Genomic DNA, 26,656 nt, shown 5'->3' on the forward strand with positions numbered 1-26,656 from the left:
TTCCTATTCCCTTGGAAAAATTGTGGTGTTCAAATTAGCTGAACAAACTTGTGGTGTGTGTCTCTCCCCTTAAGATTGTTTCCTTCATTCTCTACAATACACTTCAATGCTTCCCAGCATCACATCTCTTACTCCTGCCTTGGACAGAGGCCACCAGCCCTCCCCAGCAATGATGGGGAGACCCAGAAGAGGAGCCATGACACTGTGGGCCTGTCTTCAGGTAGAAAACTGAACAGATAATTTTCCAACATAAAATGAAGTGTTGCTGTTATTTAGGCTATCCTTGGTTTCTGGGAGAACTTGTTTCACAGCAGCAACAAAAAGCAGTGTACCTGAAGAGGAATTGGCTGGACTGGGACACAAGGGAAGGTGCACAAAATCCTAAGACAAAAAAACTTTAGTTTGAGAGTGTGTATCTCACCTCTCTCCAACTTATCCATCAGGTTATCTGATTTATTCCAATGCTGCCTCAAGTAAGCTCACAGCTTAAGTGCAAGCATTTCTTTTCAGCTGGGACATAAGAGGGCAAACTGGCAGTCCCCACATTTTTATTTATGCCTTTTGCATCTCCTTAAGTTCATTTTTCAGCTGCAGTAAAAGCTATCAGCTAAAAATAACGAGCTGATAATGAATTCCAGGAACTGCAACCAGCCCCATTACAGCTTTCTAAACTCCTGCTCCTCCTCAAATCATAAAGACTGACCTTAATGTTCAAGTGTCTTCGTGTCACTAATTACAAAACTTCTGACAGAAAAGCAGATGTGCTATATTTCAGTTTTCTTGCTTCTAAATAGCTTTCCAGTGTTTAGGCCACACACTGGTGTTGAATTCAAATGTGCTAAACTAAGCCATATATTAGGAAAGACTGATAACCTTAAATCATTAAAGTTCTCAGTTAAGATGCATAAAACATCAGGAAAAAAAGCAAAAACAACACAGTAGGTCAGGCACAGGGCATAGAAAATGTAGGTTTTTTGCATAAAAATATCTTTTCAACTCAAGCAGGCAAGTGGCCTGAGAAGACTGAACAGACCAACACAAGCTGCATTCCCTTTCCTCCTGCTCCCACAGCACTTTCCCACCAGCTCAGGTCACATATTCCCCACCACTCCTCATGAGTATCTCACAGCACACATCTCAATATCCCTGCCAAAGGCAGTCACACCTCTGGTACAGAGCAAGAATCAGAACCTGAACACAGTACACCAGTTTTCCCAGAAGCTGCCAGTAAAGTTTCCAGGCTCCCCAGCAGAGCTGGAGTGCTTTTAGGCAGAGTCTCCCTGCAAAAAGGATGTAGGGACACAGCACCAGCCAGCTACCATCTCACCACTGTGTGCTCAGGTTCCTATCACACTCTACAATAAGGATCCTCTGGGAAGTAAGTCTTTAAATGGAACTTCAGCTGGGGAAATAGAAATTCAGGTCACCAAATCAGTCATCACTTGTGGGGACTTTGCTGTTACACATTCTAGCTCTGGTTCCAATCCTATTTATCATTAAAATATTCAGGTGAACTCGGGTAGGGGAATAATGATTGGTACTGCTATACATATCTACCTTTTAAGAATCCTACTCAACATGTTTAAGGGATCCACTCAGATTTGTATGAGATTTACTTGAATGAGGCTCTCAGCCCTTTAATCTCATTATAATAGATGGCAGCTTTCAAGAGATTTGAAATGCATGGTAACATTTACAATACATCAAGTTTCCAGGGGCTGCGGAGACTGAAATATATGTTTTTAATTTACTCTGAAATGCGATGCTTTCTACATTTTTTTTTTTCTGAGCAATTTCTGCCTAAGAAATCAACATCTTTCCACCTGCTTGCTTGTTTTAGAGAAAAGTGATTAATTTGGGCTGACTTGTTACTAGTGAAGTGTATGCAGAATTAAAATCCTGTCTCTGCCATCGCCTGGAGTTGCACAGGCTGTTTGTACACCCTAGTGGGAGAAGGATGCCAGTGCACAGAACCCCGACAAGATCAGCAGCTCTTCCATCAACAAACAGAATATTGAGACTGTGATGCAAAATAACCCCCGAGGCACACCTGCAGCATCAGATTTTCATATCAAATTGTGGTGAACTGGGTTGTGTGGACTTGAAAAAGCAGCACCGAGGTGTGAGGACAGTAATGCTAATTTATATTTGAAAACATGCAGAATTGTCATCCCTTAAATCCCTCTTTCCTACATCTCCCACAGAAAACGTGCTCCTCAGAATGCAGCAAGCACAATCCTGATCATATCACCACTAAAGCCATTTCTTTCTTCATCATGGCTTCATTTCCTCAGAATCCACAGAACATGAGAGTAACTCACACTTATGTCAGTAAAATAATCCACCAATACACTCCCCCAGAAAACAGAAGTCCTACACAACAGAACTGCTGCAAAAAATATAAATTAATAGCAATGGAAATGTCAGATGATTAGTCACTCAGCTTCTATTCAAACGGAGTTCCAGCACCTTTGTCATTCAACACAAAAGAGACACAAAGAGAGCTACAAGCTGAAAAACTCTCTTCCCCTTTTCCATCAAACCACACATCACAACAACGAATTCTGCAACTGCAATTTACCTCAGTTCATACACTACTCCATAAAGAATAATAGAAATTATGGGATTTTTTTCTCCTTTTCATGCAATTGTTATATTTTTAAACAAACCCACTCAACTTAATATGTACTTTATATTATCATAAGGTTAAAATTATATCATTTTATTCAAACTGAAGTTTAATAAGATAATTATTGTCACATGACAAACAAGGGGTTTGTAGTACAGATGCCATGTCTTATCATTGATTTTTTTTCCTCCTGTAATAGAAATAAATTTCAATTTACTGAAACATCACACCATAAGACAATTCCTTTTCAACACTTCAGTGTGAACTTTTTTGTTTCATCTATGCTTAAAATAAAAGTATAGAAGCTTAAAAAATCAGGCCTAAGTTCTACATGTGGACACAGTACCTGTGATGTCCATCAGTCTGTCCTTACCCAAACATGTTTGGGACTCATGTGGGTCAATCAAATCTGGCAACAAATCCCCACGTTCTGCAGGAAGGACAAGCAGAAATGCTACTGCTTGTAAAAAAAAAGCTGCATCCTAGGATTTCTATTCACCACTGATGAGGAAATCAAGAGACACATTCATTCTCAGGGTATGGAGTCCCAGGAGAACAGGCCCCTGTGGTGTCACTGCTCATGGAAATAATTGCTCAGTGCTCTCACCCTGGGGACTGCCAGATAAGAATAGTGACAAGAGTTATCCTCCTCATGTCTTTCCCTTGACCACCTATTGCTGAAAACTGTAAGCCCTTCCATGGTACAAATCACTAACTGCTTGCAGTTGGATATTTTAAAGCACAAATGTTTACTTGCAAGTCCTGGGTGAAGATTTACTGCATGGCAGGAGAGCTGCTGATCCAACTAGTTCCATTCCACTCCACTCCCCTGTGGCAGCTGCAGCTCACTGAACCACCACAGTCAAAACTTCTTTCTTCATGTGCATAAAACTTTCATACCAGGCAGCAGAATTTATGAGTAAAGGTATTTTTTTATGTTTCTAAATACCAGTTACTAAGAAAAACATTTAAAAATTAATTTTCATGTAAAAATCTTAATTTCACCCCTTGGCTCCCTCTGCACACATATAGGTACATTCCACAGAACGGATGGTCCTTTAAGAAAGTAGAATAATATCAAGGATAAGTGATTTTCTGGATTTTTTTTACATCCAATCCTGAAAAGAATGAAAGGGGAAATCAAAAAGAGGGAACATTCCCTCCCCTCACATGGTTGGGAAATAAAAAAAAGTGGGATTCGTTCATTTGGATTTGTTCTAAACAGGCTTTGAAAAAACAAGCTGAAAGCTTAAAGAAAAAAGTTATTACTTTTTAAGCTGCAGTTAAATGTAAAGTAGTTTAAAATTAATAACTATGTGGAAATTACTAGATACATCCAAGACACTGACAGCCCCTTCTCATTAACCATAACAAAAATTGGTGGAGCTCCAACACAGCACTGCTCTGTCCTCACAAACTGACAAATTAATACATTCTCCCAATTTTTTTATATTACACAACATTGTCATATCTTTAGTCACAAGACAGCATTTGAAAAGAAACACTTTTGTCCAAACTGAGCAATTTTGATCTATCTTTTGTAATGATCCTTAACACAGGAGAGGTGAACACCAACTCTTGTGAGCCTTCTTTAGAGCAGAACTTTTCCCTAAACTTTGCAAAAGCCAATTTCTTTATGATTTTACAGGATTTATAACAAGAGGTAAACACTGGTAAAGCTGATACTTTATTTCTCCTTTTTCTAATGCAAAATAATACCCAATTGACACAAGTCTTTTCTGAAGCTGTAAATTAGAAATATGGCACTTAAATAAGAAAAATCATAGATTACTATTTTTAAACTAAGACAGAAATATTAATTTTATTCTTCCAGAATTAATCCTTATTAACATTTCCTGACATATAGGATCAAAAATGAACCACTTTATTTGGGTGCCTTGGATAAAAACTAATCCTTTCCCTGATGGATATGTATTAAAATCAGCTTTCTTAAATAATCTGGTTTCTCAACATTGCCTGTACGTGTTTTTCTCTTCAGAATTTCATCACAACTTCATTTAGACAGGCACTTTTTCAAATCCATCCTATCCTTCACAACCTACAAAAAGGTGCCCTCCCTTCATGGGCCTTGATCCACAGTCATATATTGAAAATAGAGATCCATTTTTCTTGCCAGACAAGGTGGATGGTTATCTGAAGTGAAAAGTTCCATTTCCCAGCATCTTTCATTGAAACTATTGCCCAGTAATTATATGGAAGTAACCATTCATCAAATCCATAAAATATCCATTTATCATGGTGATTTCTCTCCTTCATAAGAAATACAAGAACCAAAATGAATCAGCCAAACCAAACCCCATCACAAAGTTTTCTAAAAAAAAAAAAAAAAAAAAAATCAAAAGGATCAAATGCATTTTCTTCATAAAGCAGAGTGACTGAGGCCTTATAAATGTTAAGCTACCTTCTGTCATTATAGGAAGTTATTTTAATCTCATCCTTACAATTCAAGCCAGTATAAATAGACTAGCAATTAAAGGTTATTAAAAGTCATCTGATTCAAGTGGAAATAACAAAATTTTTCATTCCCACACAAACCAGGCAATTTAAAGTAACATTTAAAAGGGAAAACCTTGCAAACCTTCCATGAACAAACCCATCTAAATAAACCTCAGTAGCCAAAAACATACATACATACACATATATATTTTAATAGTATCTAACCTGAAATATCTCCTCAACATAAAATCACCATGAATACATTAGTGGGTTTGTCACTTCTAGCTGGCCTCATGTTACTTGACTCATATAATACATCTCAGAGCAGCTTAAAAAAAAAAAAAAATAAAATCAAAACTTACTTCTAACTGTCTTGATTCTCTGGTATTGCCTGTTGGAACAATGTCCACAGAACATTTACCATCCTGTACAACAGGTTGCAGCTATTGGGTAGGTCTACACTAAAGTTTTAACTTGGGCTGGAATGCATTTCTGAGGGAATCTCATTGTCCCCTCCTGGCTCCCCAAGCTGGGGTGGGGTTGCAGCACCCAGCTGGACATCCCAGGCTGGCACATCCCAGGGCACTCCAAGCTGGCACATTCCAGGGCACTCTAAAGGCACACTCCAGGCTGTGGATGGGTCATTCCTCTTCCCACTGTATAGACCTCCCCATGCAGCTGCATCCTGTCCTGGGATGGCACTCTCAGAGCCACCAGTGTCACCTGCACCAGGAGCTCCCCACCCCTCCTCCACCACAGGGCTCATCTTGGACTGCATCTCCACCTCAGCATTTCTAACCCTCTCCTAAAGTCTGCTGCTAAATTTACTGTCCAGCCACAAAAAGCCACTTTAGACACAGTACAAATCCATGCTTTGTACCTATATCCCTAGAGAACACATTGGAGATAAGTCTATTACTGCCAGGAATGCAGCAACTAAATCAAAGTTCAACACACCATCACCTCCAATTTCCCAGAGGCCTTTTCTTTTAACCTAAGCCCTTTTCTCTGCCCTTTTTTTCAATCTCTGGTTGTCCTTCATGTTTGCTGTGCATTAAGTAATTCCCACTGGCGTCACCCTGAACCCCTCAGACACAGGTAGGGCATTTACTGTCACTTAGTTGGATTTGAGTATCCTCAGTGCATGTCTTGTCTTATGTGCAACTTCAGAGTGGTGATGATGCCCTTAACAGCATCAACACGTACAAAATTTGAGAAGAAAACAGTAGCTTCAACTCTTTAACATATTAACTCAGTGTTAGAAATTCATTTGTGTATTTTTTGCTCTGAGAGTGGATCTCAGACCCCTGAAATCTAAATGCCACCTCCCTCCTTACCCTCTCCTGCTCACACTCACTTTCCAGTGAGCAACTGGAAAGCTTTGGACATTTCAGGCAATAGTTTGTTATTACCAAAAAAGTAAAGTACTATAATACATCTCTATCTATCAGGATTGCCTGAAAAACTGAAATAAGAACTGCCATCAAGGGAGACACAGCTGCAAGATCTGGGCACAGTGACACCTTTGCCAGTTGAAAAAAACCTAAAAGTTATATTAATTTAAAAATTATCTTAAATTTTTAAATATAGCAAAAAAATAAAAGCAGGATAATAATCCCATGAAGACTTTTCCCCAAAGTAAAATAAGTCATCACATATTTAAATACATTTGATCATTTATTCAAGACAAATTATGAGAATATAAACAAGAGAGTATCAGGGTGAATTTCCCTTGACTTGAAAGGAGCTCTGTAATGTCAATATTTAAAAGATGTTCTTTTTTCATACTTAATGAACCAACTATACACCAACAGTCTAAAATGGCTCACTTTACACTGAACAAGCATCTCAGAAGAAAGAAAGCAGTCTTCAAAGTACACTGTAAAAGAATTTTCACTTCACCAACTACTTGAAGCTCCAGGAACAAAAGATATCTTTAACTCCCAAACCCACATGAATTTATTTTGCTGTAAATCCTCAAATACATAGAAGATAAGCAGCTCAGTACTATAGCACAAAAAGTTTTTTTCCAAATGCATTGTTTTACATGATTTTCTAACAGTAACACAAGAAGGAACACAAGATATATGGCATCTTTTTGCCTCCTGGCTGAAGAAATGCAACATGAAGTACTCCAAAAATCTCCCAGCTGAGTTCATCTTTCCAGGTTCAGATGCAAGAAGCAAAACTATTAACATCCCCCTAGAAACTTGAGAAAAATGTTGTGAAAAAGAACAATATAGATATACTATTACTGTTACCATAATCTGCTCTGAAATAATGTTAGTATTGCCAGGAAACAGCATGAAAGGCCACAGATTTACACCATATCAACCAGCTCTGAAGATTGCAGATTATTGAGCCAATATTGTGCAAAACTGGCTATTTCCCTGAAGGAAAGTGCCAGTTCTGCAGTACTTTTTAGTTGGTCATGTACAGTCAATGTATTTAGTCACAGTTTACTTCTTGTTCATGACTGTCACATGCAGTTAATGACAAAAATTATTGGTGCCCTGGCATTCTAGGATAAATGCAATAGGTCAAAAAACAAAACAAAACAAAACAAAACAAACAAACAACTAAAAAAAAACACCAAAAAAAAAAAAAAAAAACCTCAAAACAAAAAGTTAAACAGCCCCTGAAGTTTCAAGTCCAAAGAATTCTGGTTTAGTTACTGCTTTCACTTTCCTAGGTCAGGGAAGCATCAGACACTTACATGGGTCAGATACTTCTGCTTAGAAATTCATGCTCTGAGCACTCAAAGTTCAGGGTTTTACTGCCATAAAAGGGAAAAAAGATGTTAAATTGTGGTAATTTGGAGTCCAACAAATGACACCTATTTCAGGAACATTTGGGCACATCCTCTGCCTTGAGTCAAGTGCTCTACACTTACATTCAAATAAGCCCTCTTAAACTGAATAATGCACAAGTTCAAGTGGCTTACTGACCTGGAGCTTAAATGGTCACAAAACTCAGAATAGCATGTCCTTAAGGATCTATGCATTCAAATCATGGGAAGCTTTACATCTTCATAGGATAATTTCTGCCTTTTTAACTCCCCTACACTGAAATCCTGTGATAACCTCCTTAGCACAGACTGCACTACTTCCAACTTTATATGATACAGAGTACAGAAAAAGTTCTTATTAACTTTGTGCTCTACAATGCTCTGTGCCATTGTTTTGCAAATTGTGTTTCATTTAGGACAATAGATGTCTATATCTCTCTCATTTTCTCTGTATTTTTCTATTTTAGAGTGAAACAAAAGTCTTAAAAAAACTACACATCACTGTTGCCATGTGGGTGCTTACTTCACAAACATTTTAAAGGCAGGCTTTAAACATTCTGATTGATTTTCTCAGTCATTGCAATGTTAATTTTACTGCTTGATCCAAAATATAATTTCTCCACACCATACAAGTAATTACTTTGTTGATACTGAATCTTCTCATTTTCATTCCTCAAGGTACATATGTAATTTTGAGAAGTTCATTGGCATTGGTGGGTTGGGGTTTTTTTTAACAATAATTCATAGTTTTAAGCAAACTCTGGGAGGTGGGACCAGTTTTCCAGCAGCAAGCTTACAGCTCCTATAACTGCAATATTTGTACCCTTCTCTTGACAAAAACATTGCTCACAACAGCACAAGCAGAACACTCCATTGGGTCTGGTACAGCCCAGCCTGCTGTGACAATTCCTGTGCAAAACACTCCAAAAAGAGGATTTCATGCTCAGATTTATTACACTGCAGAGTCCAGAGAAGTTCTGTTGTGCCTCAACCATACTGGTTTACTATTAAGAACCTTTTTCTTTTACCTGAAATGCTTTTGTGTCACCAACACCAACTCCAGCTGATTTACCCACAGCAGGAAATTTTGAGCCTGAACACAATACACCATTAGAAGTTAATTTTGTTCAGGGCTGAGCAGGATCTGTTCTAGTCTGGTAAACAGTAATATAATTGCAGCCAAAGTTTACTTTTCATTCAGGAAGAGCTATGCAGTCATGGAAATATTCCACACAAACTATAATTAGATTATATTGTATAAGTCAAGCTACTCATGGAATAATTTAGCCAAGCTCACAGTTTATATTTGAGCCTTATGTCTACCTATTGCATTGTTTAATTAGCCATGAGGTATCAAGTCTAATATTGGCTCACAGTTTTCTACCCCCTAACAGTCCTGTGTAGCCAGACAAATACCAATGCATTTCCACTGAATAATAAAAACACTGCAGCACTTTAACTGTGATGCATCTGTCTGATATTAATATGACTACCACTGGAATATTGTTTTCCAGAAGAGTCATCCCACCTTTTATTAAGAGTTTCAAACAACTCAATCCTTGTAAATATTTATATAATATGCTAAGTGTAAGTGGAAATAGATTTTTTTCCAGTACAATGGATTTAATTACCATGATAAAGATGCAGCACATACCTGAACCATTCACTTACAAACTCAGTAAGAACCAAACATTCCAAACAGGCAATTAATCAAAGTCATTCTGAATTAAGTCAAGGCAGTTTGTCTTATTGTTAGGGATTCATTAAATGTCTTAAATGTGTGAATCATATTCATAGTAACTGATGTCAAGTATCTTCTAAATATAAGCATTACTGTACTTATATATAATATAATGTGCACACCATCATTGATTGGAACACAGAATAATATAAGAAAACCAAAATAATTTGTGTAGAGAGCCTGTGAAATTGAATTCACATCCAATCTGCTGAAAAAGAATTTCCATTTGACTCTAAACTCCAATTCACAATGCATAAACTATGGCTATTTATTACAGTGTTCTGTCATTTGTCACTTTTATAGAATACACCACATTTTCCAGGCTATAAAATGCCTTAAAATTATGCAGCAATGATGTATGTTATCATTATTTTTCTTTGCCAATGTTTGGATTACATTCAGTAGCTCAAAACAGGGCTGATTTATAATCTGAATAAATAGCAACATACTTCAACTGTGTGTGTGTCTATGAAAGCTTCATTTACTTCCTGATTCTAAATGCTATATTCAAACCAAATATTTGAGGAAATTAAATCCAGAACATCTCACTGCATTGGACTGATGGAAGTAACTGCAGAGGCTGCTGAAAGAGTATAACTTTCCTACAAACACCTCAACAGGAGTGCAGTGCTGCCAGCAGCTGGCAACCCAATTTCACTTACAGATTCTCAATCAGAAAGTAAAAAAATTCACCACTGAAAGTCAGTATAGTAGGCTCTGATACTAACAGCTTCTAAAAATGAGCATTCCTAAAGAAAGTTATCCTTTAGTAGTAAATTTACAGTTCAGTCACTCTGAATATTTCTTCCCTTCAAGACTACTTTGATAAACTCATGAGCTGCTTTTCATTTCAAAATTATCCCAGAGGGTAACTTCAGATTGTAGTACAGACAAAAACAATGAAGCTCTAGAGTAATGTGAAGAGTTTATTAGAAAAAACTGCTACCTAAGGAGTTCAACAGAAACTTGTAAACTCTGACAAATCCCCATAGATGACTACAACTCTACAGAATAGATAACATAATGGATTTAATAGCACATATCCTCCCCCAGAGAAGTCATAACAAAGATACAAATACCCAGCACACATTCACTGCCCTCACTGACAGCTAATACTGCTCAGTTTGGAGTGTTTTGTTGTTTGGGGTGGTTTTGGTAACCCTACAGCAAGTTACTCCTACAAAATCAACCTTAAATCACAGCTGGACCAGTACAGCCATTGCATTCTTTTCCTTGAGAACAAACTGTTACCTTTGGCTTCATTTGAAACAGCACAGTGCACATTGAGAAAGTAAAGTATCAGCAAAAATACATAAGCTCATAAAGGAACAGTCTTACAGCAAAATTAATTTGTCTTCACATCCTACCAGAGATAACTACTAAAACATCTTACTCAATTACAAAATTGAAAAAGACAGAAGAAACATCCCATACAGATAAAGATGCTGGACCCTAAAAATGTTCACCCAAATGCACTGGGTGTCTTCTGAGCAAGGGAAGAAGAGCACACAATTCTCTAGAGACATCTCAGGCTAGACAATATCCCAGCATGGCTTTCTTAGAATAAAAATGTTTAGACAGGTTCAGAAAGGCACTCCAGAGGAAACATATGTTGTACCTGGCTCTAATGGATGCTCTGGTAATTAACTTTCACAAGGACCACAGGCATATCATTAAATATTACATTCATCTTCAAACACTTGCTTCTAAATATATTTTTGTACATTTAGGCAAAGAAGAATTAACATTAATTGCACTACTTAAAAGCTTGTTTCTCCAACTTGCTACTTGTTCAGCATTTCCATTTATATGGCCATGCCCTTATTTTTCCTTCTGTTTCCTTGCTGATGTGGAATTTTTCACACTTTTAGGACAGGTGAAAGATTTCCAGAGAGCCACCTGCATCTTCCTGAGAGTGCCATAGGGCAGGGGGGAAAGGCAAGGCTGAGCACATGTCTACAAGGACATCACCTGCCAAAAGTGACAGGAGGATACTAGGAGCATTAGGAAGGGACTAAGAAAATAAGGGGGAAAACAGAAGAAAAAAAAAGTAGAAAGGTGAAATGAGGAAATATAGACAAGAGTGGAAGAAAACAAGGGGTAACAAGCTGGGATTTCTATGGCACAAAGATTTCCAAAGGAAGAAAATCTGCAGTTGCACTTTCGCCTCTCCTGATAGACACACATGGCTGTATCAGCAATAAGTCAGAAGGGCAAAACCAGAGAACAGCATCTTCAGGTTTGGGATGCTCTGCATGAATCACCTTCACAATGTAATACAGTTACCTCAATATTTAATAATTTTAACACCTCTTTTAAAAGCAACAAAAAAGCCCCACACAGATAATTTTCTTTGTCAGTATTTGTCATAGAAATCAATTTCAGTCACTCTGCAGAAATTCTGGTCTATTCCCAGTCAGACAAAATCCCATAGCCCAAAGGCAACACACAAACATTTGTCATCAGGAATGCTCTTTTATAACTCAAATCACCAAAATATGTCATTTTCCTCTACTGCCTCTCCCCATGAACACTTTGCTGATAACACCAACAGATTTTAGCTACAGTGAAAGCTGTAATTTCTATACACAAGATTTCACCTGGAAGTGATCCGTGACAACTACAGAAAGATGAGTGAGTGACTAGATACGGAAAAAAAAAAACAAAAGAGCACATATTGTAGGGAAGGGGTAATGCTCATCCCATCTAAAATAGACACATCTGAAAGGGGAGCCAAAAAAGATGCCATTCTTTAAATGAAGGGCTGTGGGGTCATTCAAACCTCTGAAAGAATTTTAGAAGCAGAGAAAATATTTCAAGTGAAGACAGGACAGCAAAGCCTGTGATGATGAGATTGAGGGTTGGCAGGATATAACTACCAGGAGAAGAAAATGTATAACAAGAAGAGATATTAAGAAAGCAAAAAGGCTTTGGAAAACAGAGAAACTTTGATTTGTTAACCACAAAGACCCAACATGCTACCCAAGACCACTGCCACAGCATTAGACACCCTTTGAAGACTGGGATCATTCCTGACCAAATAAAGGCACAGTTTTAATTGGGAAGGACCTGGTTCTCTGAAATCTTAAGGAAAGGAAAGACTCCTCTTGAAAGCCACAGCCTCATGACAGGCATATCAAGTGAAAGGCAACACCTAAAATCACATTTTTGCAATGAAAAGCCTCCTGCTGGCACGTGCAGAAGTTTTCTGCTCTAATGGTTTGGTGCTCTCACATTAGATGGAGCTGCAAGCACTCAAATTGCCTCTCAATCCAACCCCACACCCAAAAGAGAAATGTGAACATCTGGGGACATGTCCCTCACTACTCCCCTTCCAGGAGCACTCAGAATAACTAACTCCCAGGCTCATCTTTTTATGAACTTCATGTTACTTTGCTGGTCTCTCAGAAAGTTAATCTGCACTCTCTAACCTTCAAAAAGGACACGAGTTGACAGCAATTTTCACACCAAACATGAACATAGCTTGAAAGATTTTTATGAGGCAGCAGGATTAATCACCCAAGGAAATGTGAACAGCTGGGTGGTTTTTATTTACTCAGAAATACTGAGACAAACCTGTGGTCCTCTCAAATTTTGGAAATACAAAGACTCTTCAAGATAATTACATTAAGTGTTTTTGGTTTTGCAGCTAAATATTTGCAAGATTTTTTTTCAGCCTCACAGGCACTGATTTGCAGCAACATTCAGAGCCAAGACTTTTATTATATTACATGCACAAGCCATATTTTACACTAAAAACAGGCTTGCATTCCACATGAATGATGTTTATACTGATGAAAATCTCATTAAATATGAAAGCCACAGGCAAAAAGGAAAAAATGATGATTTTTTTTATCTATTAGAATTGGTGCTGATTGCTTTCAGAGCTGAGAAAAATGTCAGCTTCATGCAGCTAAATGGACTCTCCATAATCCATTTATCCCTCAGTGGAGTCACAGTCCTCTGCCTTCCAGCAGGCAGGAATTGCACCGTGCTGCCACCGGGAGGCACAGTCAGATTTTACAGTTTGCAGTTTCTCCATTTCTGTCAGAACAGCCTGCTTGAAGAACCTGACTAAAAGATATATTCAGCTTTGTTCCAGCAGAAGATATGAAAAAGTTATTCAGTGACTAAAAAAAAATTCCACAATTCTATCCACACAAAAATATGAAAGCAATCTACTGCCAGAGTACATTTTAGCTATTTCAAGTGGAAGTGTGAATTCGGTTTGACATGAAGGGGCCACCCACAAAAATCTTTTTAAGATGATGTTTTATGATGTCCTATAGGTGGCTAAAATCAAATACAGCATTAACCACTTCCAGTAGCATAGAAAGAAATTTTCTTAATAAAAGATACAATTATATTCTGGTAATTGGAGAGCAGAAGATGAATGATCATTTCATTAAAAGCAAGCATGGAGTTTTTAATTGCAATTTTAATGCTGTAGGCTATAAATAGATCAGAGTTCAACAGCAGAAATGTTGCTGCTATAATTTGTTGCTGCTTCAATTATGCCTAAACCACCTAGAAAACAAACTATTACTTGATAAAGAGACTTGGTGCAGATTTTAAAAGTTGCAGTCCCTTTAAATTAATTTTCAACTCAAGCCCCTTCCACAGTGTGGATAAAGAGGAGGAAAAAGACTTGAAAGTGTTGGAATATGAAAAAATAACAAGAATCTGAATACTGTCAGCAGTCTCTCACTTAGAGAGAACTGTGAGAACTGTTTTTTGTGAGAGGGATCTGAGATACTGAACAAATGCAGGTACAATGCCAGGCATTGATCTGTGCAGCCATGGGGTTTGGGGATGGAATCCACTCATCAGGCTGAGCTGCTCCAGTGGGGTCTGAGCTCCTCCTCCAAAATGAAGACCCCAGAAGAGATGTGCCCGGGTCAGGGTCTGCCCTGAGGCAGGAGGAGGAAGCCTGAAGTGCTCATGGAGCAGCTGCTGGAGCACTAAGTTCACAGGGAACCCACCAGGAGCCTCACAGAGCTTCCAGATGCAAGTCCCACCTGTGGCTCTCTGGAGCTTTCAGAAACTCCATGGTAAAGATGCAACAATGCAGCATCCCTGACTAAAGTGAGCTAATTCAGGACTGTAAAATGAAGCCATTATATTTCATCACTTTTTCCAAGTCCCATGATGATTTAAATAACAGAAATATGATACACAGCTTCCATGCAGAAAGGTAATTGTGGGTACAAAATCTGCTTCCTTCCAACTGTAACAGTGCACTCTGCATTTAGCTAAAACACCTCCAAAAACTGCTTTGATAACTGCTGTTAAGAAAATAGGTGGTTTAGGAGAGAGATAATCTAAACATGATTCAAACCAAGTATGGTACTATTGCTGAATTGCAAAGAAACCTGATAGCTAAAGTACCACGTTTAATATTGTAGGAGAAAATACTCCAAATTAACTTTTAAGTAGAATAACCAACTGCTATGAAACAGAAAAGCTGAAGAAAAAAATGTAATAGGTTACCAGTTGGGGGTCTCCCTGTGTAGCAGGGAGCAAGTGATCTAGACTAGTGTTTTCAAAAATTTATCTAAATAAATATGAAGTGAGACAGATTGGCAGCCATCTGCAATTTACCACAACATCCGGATGAGTTAAGTACTTAACTTCCATCACAGTCAGCAGGAGCTGGATGCTTAATGTATTTGGATGCTTTAGAAAATCACATTAGGCACCTAAATGTGTAAAGTGCATAAATATCTTTCACTTTACAGCCTTTAGGTTTTAAGTGCCTTAGTCCTGTAGTTCTCAAATGGGAAAAACTGTGTTTGCCTAATTCATGGGGGAGTAGGGGAAAGCAATGAAGACTGTGAGTGTTTGCATCCTGCAGCAGTGATGTATAAATGCCATGGAAGAAGGATAGATTGAGGGCAGAAGGGTGACTGGATGTGAGGGTTTTGTCAGGAACAGGACATAGAGAAACATTGTGCAGTCCCAGCCAAAGAGAAACCAGAGCCCTGAGGGTAAATGGGAATTATTTAGCAACTTAAGCAGAACATATGGACAGCAACTTCTTCCATGAAATCACCATGTGAAAATATCCACTCTGAAACGTCCCATCCTGTCACTTTTCATGGAAACAAAGAAAATACAAATACTTCAGTACCCTTCACACTGTGACCAATCTTTTGCTTTAATACCTGTATAATTCTTTTCAATCAAATAACAAGCTCTCCATCCCACTAAGAGTAAAAACAAACATCAGGGCGAGCACCCACCCACACCTTCCTCCCAGAGTCCAAAAAGGCAACAAACAAAACTGTAACAAACTTGTAATTGCAATTGTTGCCACAAATATGCCTAAAGCTTTAGGTTGCCATAATTACTCAAAGTATCTGAAACCTGAAACTTATGCACTTAAATTGTCCAGTGCTGTCTTAAGCATAAAATCAATGCAATCAGTAATTCACAAAAAAAAAATCAATTCTGCATGCTCCAGAGAAGGCAGGTATCCATTGCACAGTAATTGTTACACAGCTACTATAAATGCTCAATAAAGAAAAATGACCTTGAAAGCCCATCAGAAGTGCTCCCACACTTAGAGCTCATGTGTTGCACAACACTGAATTAGCATTCTCTTGGTAAGCTCCATTTTTGTTTGAAGTGAAAACTCCATGAAAACTATTGTACTATTTTAGTGTGTTCCCCATATGGTGCTTATCACAGCATCATTGGCCTCCTCTGTTGATCCCAGAACTGTCCAGCAAAACATATCCCACTTGGGATATCTCAGGGGACTGCTGAACTAGGAGTATGCTGACCCAAACCCAGGGCTATCAGCTGTGCTTGATGGTGGAGTCAGGTGGTCACAGGTCACTGCTGGTGAGGAAGTGCACCCACACAGTTTTAGAGTTGAGCAATTTCAGCATTTCCACTGGATATTTAAAGCTATTCTAGTAGCAGCCATATGTGTTTTTAAAAACCTGGCTGTGGCTCCAGAAGAAATTTCTCCACTGTGATAAATCTAAATGGGGATGCTTTGGCAGAATATATAACATTTTTCTCCCCATCATGTTTACTAGCTTGAACATACTTTCTCCCCATTTGGTTTCTTTCAGTCTTCTGCTTTCTTCCAGAAACAGAGGAACACTTATGTTCATCTTTCCTCTCTACTCCTGCCAGCAGCACTATATCAAAGGCAGGAAAGCACATCATAAATAAATGCTATTATTGCTAGAACAGTGAGAAAAACACTGTTTCAGTTCAATGACCAAAAAAAGATGAAAAATTAATTTCAGGTCATCCCAGAGAGAACAAGGCCTCTCAGGCCATCAGGTTTATTCCTATAGAGCCTCTTGCTTTTGCATTTTCAGCAAATTCTCTAAGTACACTCGTAATATTTATGTCAAGGCCATTAATGAATATATTAAACAAGTCTGAAGCACTCCACTCTTTTCCTGACCCATTTATTATAGAGTAGAATAGTCCAGGTTAGAAGGGACCTTAAAGATCATTCCAACCCCCCTGCTGTGGACAGGAACACCTTCCACTATCCCAGGTTGCTCCAAGCCCCATCCAACCTGGCCTTGGACACTTCAGGGATGGGGCAGCCACAGCTTCTCTGGGCACCCTGTGCCAGGGCCCCTCCTTTCTTCCTTTACCAAATTTAAATCTATTATTTTCAGTTTAAAACCACAACTCCTTGTCCTACCCTGATAAAAAATTACCAGCTGGACTGGCCACCAGAGCAGAGGAGCATTACTGGGGAGAGGCTTCTAAAAATCTGCCACATCAGTAACACACACGTCACTACAACTAAAGTTTCATATTTTGTTAGTTTTATCACTCAGTGCAAGCTGGACTTGAATTTGCCTTTTCCTCAGTCCACAGCATCAGGGCAGAGGTCTCACACTCACTGCCCCAAAGGTGAGGAGGGGACAGTGTTCCCTGAGTGTCCCCTCTCCTGCTCTGCCAAAAACAGTGTGAGGCACACCCCTGAGTGCCAAGGATTCCCCGGATTCCTGCCATCTGTGCCACTTTTGCCAGTGCTGTGCTGGCAGTGTGGGGCTGTGTGCTCCCTGGGGAAAGGTCAGTTCTGCAGCAGCCCCACCCAGGGCACAGCTGAGACCCCTTGGGGAAAGGTATTGGCAAAAGGGCAAAACCTTGCCCAGCAGTGAGGGGGAAGTGTGGAAAGCAGCCCTGCAGCACCTGGGCCAGGCTGGAGCAGCTCCAGCTGCCTGGGTGGGTGTTAATTCCCCTACAGGGGCCCCAGAGGAGCCAGCAGACACTGAGTGCTGCCCTGGTGTTTGTGAGCACCAAGTGTCTGGAGAGGAGAGCATCAGAGTGCAGCCCCAAGCTTTCCTAGAGCTCTTACAGGAACCCTCTGATCTCCATGGGGAAAAAAAAACATATTCAACTAATATTCAAATGATCTGATGAGCTGCCAATTGAGACTGAGCATGCAAATGGTGAATTTTCTTTCCTTGCTTCTGCTCTCTCCCCCTTCCTGTCTCACAGGTAACTACAAAGAGGATTCCTTGCTTCATTCACCCCGTTAGGGTTTTTGTTCTTGCACACACAGAACAGCTCATGGACCAGGCAAGACCCAACTAATGCTGGTCATGAGAGAAATTATTAAAAACAAAGCATGTATTAACTCTCTTGTAATCACAAAACCTGTTTCATTACCTTAACAGATGACAACAGTCAGAATAAAAAAGCTGGACTGCACCTGCTGTACACTAAGAGCCTGCATCCCATAGGGAAATCAGCTCCCAGCCAATACCTGGCATTAATCCCCCAGAGAAGGGTTTTCCCTCTGTACTACTGAACTTCCTTTCTGTTACCATAACCAAGGTCACACAATCCTTCCTTTAGGACATCTCTAGCCTTATTCATAGCCCCTTTTACCTTTGCATCTTCAGCAAGTCATACCAGCATGCTCCTATCTGTGCCAAGGACTTCCATAAAAGCATTAGGCACCACTGACCCCAAAGCAGTTAATAATGCCAGCTGCTGTGTCCCATAACCAGCAGCCTTGGCTCCACCACAAGCTGATGATTCCTCCCACACCCCATCAGCATTTGGGCTTTCCAGCCCTGTTTGTTTCCAATGGCTTGGCTCACTGATTTAGGGTTTTTCAGCTGTAGTAGTTTCCAGGGCCTTCTCAGCTCATTGATGAGGTTTACTGTGCACCTATAAAGTTATCAGTGCTGCTTCAATAACCACTGACTTTGGTTAGGTCTTCCAGCAATGGTGAACTAAGCCCAGACAGGAATTAAACTTGTTTTCCATTAACAAATCAGAACAACATTTTCTTCCCTGAATTCTGTTATTTAAACTGCCCAACTTTTCTCTGGCATTTGTTAATTTATCTGAAAGTAAGGAAATATTTTATGAATTTTTCACTGAGCTCATTCTTTACAATCAACTAAATTCTGAGTAAGATAAACACCCATATGGTACACGAGCCTAAATTTTCCTAAAAAACTGCACTGAAATGGTTTCAGACTGCAGCTATACTAAGAACACTACAGAGAAGGTTTGTCCTTTCTTGGTTCCTAGTAAGTACCAATCACAAAAAACTTTGAATTTAAATCTTCAGAAATAAAGAGCAGCAGATGTAAATTTACTGGTATCTGGATTTGCAGAGAGTTAGGTGTGAAGCTACACCAGGAGTTAAACCAACAAACACCTGGCCCTGTCAAATGGCCCTCTCCTTCCCCAAATTATTCTATATTTCAGAGTAAAATTCACATTATATTATAGGTGACAGCATAAAAATTCTTGACAAAGCATATTGAAATAGAAGCTTTCACCTTCAGAACTAAGGCAAAAGTCTTCAGTAAAGCTAATGTTCAATTCTGTTATCTTTTTATATGACCCACAACCAAAAAACAGACACCTTATCTCTTCAGCAGCCAGATAATCTTACTTGGTTTTATGAGAATTTTTTTCAAAGCTGGAAGCATCAAGTTCATATATAATAAGCTGTCCTTGTCATCTTCCTTATCATAGGCCTCTATAAGATACCACAAAGAACTGGATTTTTCCCATTGCCTCTTAAACATATCAATATTAGTGACAGAAATTTGGCTTAGGTACCAGAAATCATATTCCTCTGTCACTGCATTTTTAAATGACACTCAGCCTCCACAATCTGCATTCACAGAATTCTAAGCACATTTAAGCTAAAAGTTATTTGCATAGTTGCATTTAAATTGGTTATTTTGTCCCACATCTAGTGCAGTATCAAAAGACAAGGAATTTCACCCAAACAAGCCCTGAATATCATAACAATCTCTGTCCTGCTTGCTCTGCACTACAATAACTCTTACCTCAAGCAGGTCCATTCTAAAAAGTTTTTCCTACGTAATTAGAGAAGAAATCTTACAAGAAACTCTGGATTACCTACACTGCATTTTATAGATTATTTTACTTGAGCACAAATGAAAAAGAAATGTAGAATAACTCTGGGAAAGTTACTGCAGGTCAAAAAAAGCTGAATCTGGTCTAACACACAGTGGTATGAATCAAGTACTTTCACAACTACCAGTTTTGATAAACAGCATAACAGAACATGAAAACTAATTTGGAACATTTGCTCTGTACCTTGAGGATCACACATGCTCACTCAGGCAGTCTAACCCAGGCTGCAGGAAGCATCCATAGACTCCCCAGGAATTTTCTGGTTCAGGGACATTAACAACTGAGGATTTTGCACCATGTTAGCAAAGCTACCCACCAGGAAAAACTACCCTTGGTGGAAAGGCCTGGAGGGAAATGGCAAAGCACCCTTAGAACAATGTCACCTATGTGCAGTTTTCCAGGTGATCCTCATTAGAAAATTTCAGCTGATAATGGGGAACAAGGCAGGGAGCAATCTGCTGATGGGCACTCCCTGGTTAGGTACAGGAGAGCCTCCTAATTAAGCACAGTGCTAACACCTGGGTACCAGTGGTGAGCAGTCAGAGGGTAACTTGTCTTTATTGATGCCCTAACAGGATGGAAGATAAACATTTTTCATCATGGAGGAAGTACACCCATATTCTTTGCACATCAAAAGTACTTTAAATCACTTGTTAATCTGTCATGTGACAAATTAATTAATTTATCAAGACATGGTCCAGTCTCCTAAACCTTAAGTTATATTTTTTCTGCCAAAAATGACAGATCAAAGGTTTAACCAAAGATTTCATAATGAGACAACTCTTATAGCCAGACCACTGAATTTTCAGCCATGGGTATTATTTTTATCATTTGATGGTGCATGGATTTGAACTATAATTTATGGGCATCAGATCCTTTTTAACTGCTTAAATAATAGTCTACTTATTCACAGCATAGCACAGAAGTTCTTTTTTCAACTTTTAGAATATTCTGAAGCAAGCTAATCAGGGCATCCCTCTAAATTACCGCATGGAAATTACTTAAAAATTTAAAGAGCTCCTAATTAACTCAAAGTAAATAATAGAATTTAAGAATGCTTTGGGGTGGAGGGGATCCTAAACATCATCCAGTTCAAATCCTCTGCCATGGGAAGGGACATTTTCCATTATCCCAGGTTGCTCCAAACCCCCATCCAACCTGGCCTTAAGAATTTCCAGGGACAGGGCAGCCACAGCTTCTCTGGGCAGCCTGTGCCAGGGCTTCACCTCCATCATAGTGAAGAAATTGTTCCTTAATATCCAATCTAAAGCTATTCCCTTTCAGTCTGAAGTCATTCCTCCTTGTCCTATCATTCCATGCCCTTGTAAAAAGTTCCTCTCCAGATTTCAATTGCACAATACAAAAAGAAAAAAAAATCAACTTATATTTAAGCTAAGGTTTTCAATAAAATTCCAGAACTATTACTTGTTAAGAAATGAAGGTGCTAGTTATAAAGTGATATAATGAATGAAAATATTTTTAGCAGCTCTGTTTGCACAATTTCCTGAATTTTGTCAACAGATAAGAAGAAAAAGACACCCGCATTTTCATTAGAAGAAACTATTTCCTTTTTTTCCAATCTACATGAAAGCAAACACATTCCCTTGTTACCACAGTACCAGATGACTGAGTTGTCCTTACAAATTTATTCCACAAAAATAAAGTATTTATTCTTTCCCCCTTGAAATGCTTCTTTGATGTGTGTTCAAAGGTGGGTGAGCAGGTGGTAAGACTGCTAAATACTCTTCCCTGCTCCTTCTTTTTCCAGAGCATTGAACCACAGACACATTTATAAAACAGAAGATATTGTCCTGCACGGGTAGAGAGAAATGCTCCAGCTAACAGAGGAAACCCTTATCCTTCAAAGCATTGTTTCCTAAACTAACACATGTAAATCACCTCACAGAATCAGCAGGCACACCCAAACACGTGAAAAGAGCTGGGTAGCAAAAGCAAAGGGCACAGCTGCCATTACAGGTTTACAGGGTTTCATAGAAGGGCCAACACTGCCTGCAGAGGAGTCCACCTAGGCAATCTCTGGCCTGCTGGGACTCAGGCCCAGCCTGTTGCTCCTCTGAAAAAAATGAATTTCAATTGTTGGTGCCTGCCCTGAAGCTGACAGCCAGAGTGGAGCTGCTTTTCATTTGTAGAAAATGTTAGAATTTCTAATGCAAAACCAATTGCCATGTGATTTCTGTTATTTTTTCCCCAAACATTAACACAGTGTTCACACTCTATGGCAGGGAGAACAGGAGCCATGTAGCCTGAAATTTGAAGGTGTTTCTCCTGCTCTGATGTGCTGCCCAAGGACCAGGTAGCCATAAACCCCACAGATTTTCTATATTTAAAAACTAGTGAAACACATGGAATCCAAGGCAAAACATGAAATTCAGTGAGTTAATCCAGGGAAGTCTTCACTGAGTTCAGAGACCTCAATTTAAACCAAGAAGAGTAGATGCACTTTAGCACTTTGTTAGGTTTTTCCCTTCTGCTTGCTGACTGTTGATCCCATTTCATGAGAAGTTACAATTTAATCACCCATGGGCAAGGAAGATGATAGTGATACACAAAAACCTTTATGATTTTTGATACCAATCTAGCTGTGACTAAATTTGATGTAAAAAACCCACATGCAATTAGTGAGTAATCCCAGAACCTCAGAAGGTTTGGTTTATCCAGTTTTTAATTATAAAATGAGTAGATAAGGGCAATGGTAGTGCATTAACTTTTTAGAAAAATGCACAGTTGTTGGGCTAATTATTGTATTTTTAATATAATAATGAATATTTAAAATTTTTGCACAGATTTTAACACAAAATTTTGCAAACAAGGTATCTGCTACATCTGGAAAAAAAAGTTCTAATTAGATCAAATAGTATTTTATTTTACTTTATTACCTACTTGTGCAGCTTTCCTTTTAGATGAAAATTTGTTCACCTAAAAAAGGACTAAATTTTCTCCACAATTTATATTTTATAGCCTATAAACCATCCTGCATGCAATAATTTCAGCTTTTTTTGTTGTTGTTTTTTGTTGGTTTTTTTTTTAAGTCAGAAGGAAAATACAGATTCTTTTTCAGTAAAGTGCAATAAATATATCAGGTTTTTCTTTTGGATATTTCCATTACAGAACAGTTCACTTAACCTATGAGCAGAGGTCACTGGAGAACCTGGGGAAAAGAAATCTCTGCAAGGTCATGTTTAAAAACTTACTGTTGATTTAGTGATAGCAGAGACTTTCACAGAGTTCCTTGGTGGGAGGAGGTGAGTTGCTTTTCCAGGAAATCCATATTCTGTTCTTGTTTTGTGCTGAGGCTTTCTGTTTCTGCATAAGAAAGTTGAAAAACTCAAGTGCTTTCAGGTATTATCTAAGTACTGCTTCACACTCATTTAATAGGCAAGGGTTTCTTTTCTGTATTTTGTAAATATTTTTTTGAATTAGGTTTATTTTTTGAAATATATTAATCACCAAACTGAATCACGAGAGGATACTAAATGTGGGGTTTTTTACAAAATTGTTTAAATAAACTTTGAAACTGTGGGAATATTTTTTTCCTCATATTTCATGAGCAAAGCAACACACTGAAGAGAAACCTTTCCCATTTGGACAAATGTGTATTTTTCAATTACAAAATCTTGTTATAAATACTTTATCTGATTTTCAGCAGCAACAAATGCCATCAATTTTAATGGAACATTCAGTTAAAAGCAAGTCAAATTAGTTTACCAGCTTTCAGTGATAATTCTGAAATGATTTTTCTACTGCCATACAAAACCATCCAAGTTTTGCAATATTCTGTCCTGCAGCCTTGGCCATATCACCTGTCATAAAATCACACTCTGACAGAAAAGGCAGAACAGCCACAGACTCCTTTTGAACAGCAGACAGATGTGAGTGTGACCAGCAGGCTCAGCCTGCACAGATCTGTGCATTTCCTTCCCCACAGAGCAAACAAGATACTCACCTCCAAATGGTGTTACAGTCCAAAGCAGCTCAATTGGTATTTGGGCACCCCTGGGATTTTAAAAAGCGCCACAGTACTTTAAATGTACCCCACTGATTTTCAATAGAGTGTAAATCACATCTGTGATTTTTGGAGCTCAGGACAAATAATTGTTTTGGCAACACTCTCTCTGTGCTATTGAAAAGCCAGTTTAAAAAAAACAAGAGAGTTAATGCATCATCGGAAATTAGAATTGTAGAATTTCACACTTTTTTAGCAATAAACATTTACACTCAACTGACTGTCCCAAAACTTCATTCTCTTAATTTCTTTTTGATTTAAAATGACAGAAGGAATCTAAAAATATGGTAGGAATACATTATCTGATCTCCTCTTTTTATCCTTTTAAGGAAGAAAATAAATGTTAGTACAAAGTTGATGCAAAGAATCAGTGAAGAGTGATTGGTGCCAGATGTGAGCACATCCTCCCACAGTGGAGGGACAAAGCAAGGTAAGGAGCTCTGCACTTCTGCCAGGAAATGCTGCCACAATTCCTCACCAGCAGCACAAGGGACTGCAGGAGTGACCCTTTGGGACTGTCTTTGGAATCCTGTTTCATCACCTCTCAAACCCCACTGCCACATCCAGTGGGAGCACTGCATGGTCCCAGCAGACAACTAGAGGGGAGTCAGACTGCAGAGGTTTTCAGGTTTTCAGAGAATTGTTTTAAAATTAAACTGAAAACAGCACAAGGGGGAACAAGGGGCTGCCCATGCCATGGCTCTGTCAGGCAGGGAAATAATTCCTGCTCTTTCAGGGCCTCTGATGCTGCCTGTCCTCTCTCTCTTGGAAGGAACTGGGAGAGGATCCAAACCCTTCCACAGCCATTTGGGGCAGGAACAGGACTGTCCCTTAGCTCTTCCAGCCATGAGACAAAGTTTGGGGTAACTGCAGAGCTGAGCCCCATTCTGAGTGCAGACAAGTTTTCTCTGTGGATCAAAGCAGGACAGGGTCTTGTGCTGATCATGGCCTCGAGGATTTGAAAGCAAAATTGTTTGCAAAATTGAAATAAATGTCTCAGTGCTGCCACGGTGCCTAGAGAGCTGGAGACAGACAGTGCTGGCCCATTTAAGCAGTAGTTATCTGCACTTCCACTCTCCCCAGCCTCTCCCAAGCAGTGTTTCTTTCATCTCCTTCTGTTCCTGAGATTACTGTGTGCTGACAGGAGTGTTCTGGAGTGATCTTAAGGTGCTTTTAACGGGAAACACACAGAAATAAATAATTCAAGCTTTTCTCGAGTGTTTCTTTAGTGTCTCAGCTTACATATAGAGAGTGCTTTTATGGAGTGCTCACCTGTGCCATGGGTTGTGCTCTCTGCTAAGTGTTTTGCCCAAATGACTTTTGAATGCTCTTCTAACAAAAAGATAGTAGACTTTTATATCCCTACTGTGATCATACCCCTGCTAGGAGAGGGATCTAAACTACTAGACACAATCACTGCCATGGTTTCTAGCAAAATTACACATGCTTTACCATTTAACATGCAATATTATGTGAGTTTTTAATAAACTGTGTCTAGCAGGAATAGTATATGGGAATAAAAAAGAACAGGAAATTTTTGAAACAGCCAGGCAGGATTTAATAATAGCCAAAAAGACAGTAACATAATAAACATTAAAGACATGAAATCACAGCTGTAAGCATTTCCCACAGCACCAGCAGGTAACTCCAAAGTATGTTAAATTAGTCATATCTGCTGAGAATTACTTATATTATTATTATGTATGATATGATTTAGAGTGGCTATGGTACTTTCTGATTATCCCTCCTGCTAACACATAATCCACACCAAAAGAAATACACATTTTCTTCTGAAAATGCTGGATATTCTGTTGCCAAGTTTTCTTTTAAAATACTCATTTTTTAACACTTGCATGTTTGCTCAGTATCAGGCGGTAAAAGCAAGTTACAGTTAGCACATTCTGTGATGTTTTTCTGACATTTTCTGTAAAAAACACTCATGACTAAAGATTTCAGTAGCTACTGATATGGGCTTATAATCCCTTAAAGTTTCACAGGATAGGAGTCCTAAAAAAGTGCTTTAAACCTCTTTTTTTCTTTCTTCCTCTCTTTTTCTTTATAGCACAGCCCAGGAACCCAGGCTTTAAGAGAGAAGTCTGGCTGGTGGCATCAAAATTAAAGCTTTCATGGTGCATTAAGGTGTCTTGGAGGGCACACACTACTGTAGAACTGAGATAAAATGAAACATCTTGGTCCAGGGATGTTCAACAGCTTCACTTTAGATGACATACAGTACAGATACTATTTCTATCTCTGGGTTGACAGCCTGCTCTTGTGGCAAACTCCTTTGCTTCTGTCTCACCAGCACATCCACTCCTACCCCACACAGGAGGTGAGGGTGGATGTTGAGGGGTGAAGCTGTGGGCTAAAGCAGATGAAAATTTCAGCTGGTGTAAGGCCAGAGGAGCAGGGCAGGGTCTGTGCATCCCTGTTGGTGCACCCCAAACTGAGCATTTACACTCCCCCTGTGCTGCAGCCTGGCCCAACTCACCAGACAAAAATAACTAAACACATTTCAAAGCCTGCTGCCTACAGAAGAGGGGACTGGATGACCCCCCAAGCATCACATTTATGACACTGCAGAATAATCTGAATATATGGTTTTGAAAAAGTGGAGACAAATAA

The 26,656-nt window shown here is 39.0% G+C and overlaps 1 protein-coding gene across 2 annotated transcripts in view; it reads right to left on the bottom strand.

The window, feature by feature from the left end:
* Positions 1-26,656, bottom strand: part of DPP10 (dipeptidyl peptidase like 10) — a 410,129-nt gene that overhangs the window by 364,164 nt on the left and 19,309 nt on the right. Inside the window, exon 1 of one of the 2 annotated variants that reach the window (XM_056496456.1) lies at positions 23,220-23,313. The exons of the other annotated variant lie outside the window; for it this stretch is intronic. The gene's annotated coding sequence lies outside the window, so the exon portion shown is untranslated. Of the gene's footprint in view, positions 1-23,219; positions 23,314-26,656 lie in introns of those variants that run through there. 2 annotated transcript variants of the gene reach the window in all.

This window comes from Oenanthe melanoleuca, chromosome 7 (assembly GCF_029582105.1).
Source record: "Oenanthe melanoleuca isolate GR-GAL-2019-014 chromosome 7, OMel1.0, whole genome shotgun sequence".
Taxonomy (NCBI): domain Eukaryota; kingdom Metazoa; phylum Chordata; class Aves; order Passeriformes; family Muscicapidae; genus Oenanthe; species Oenanthe melanoleuca.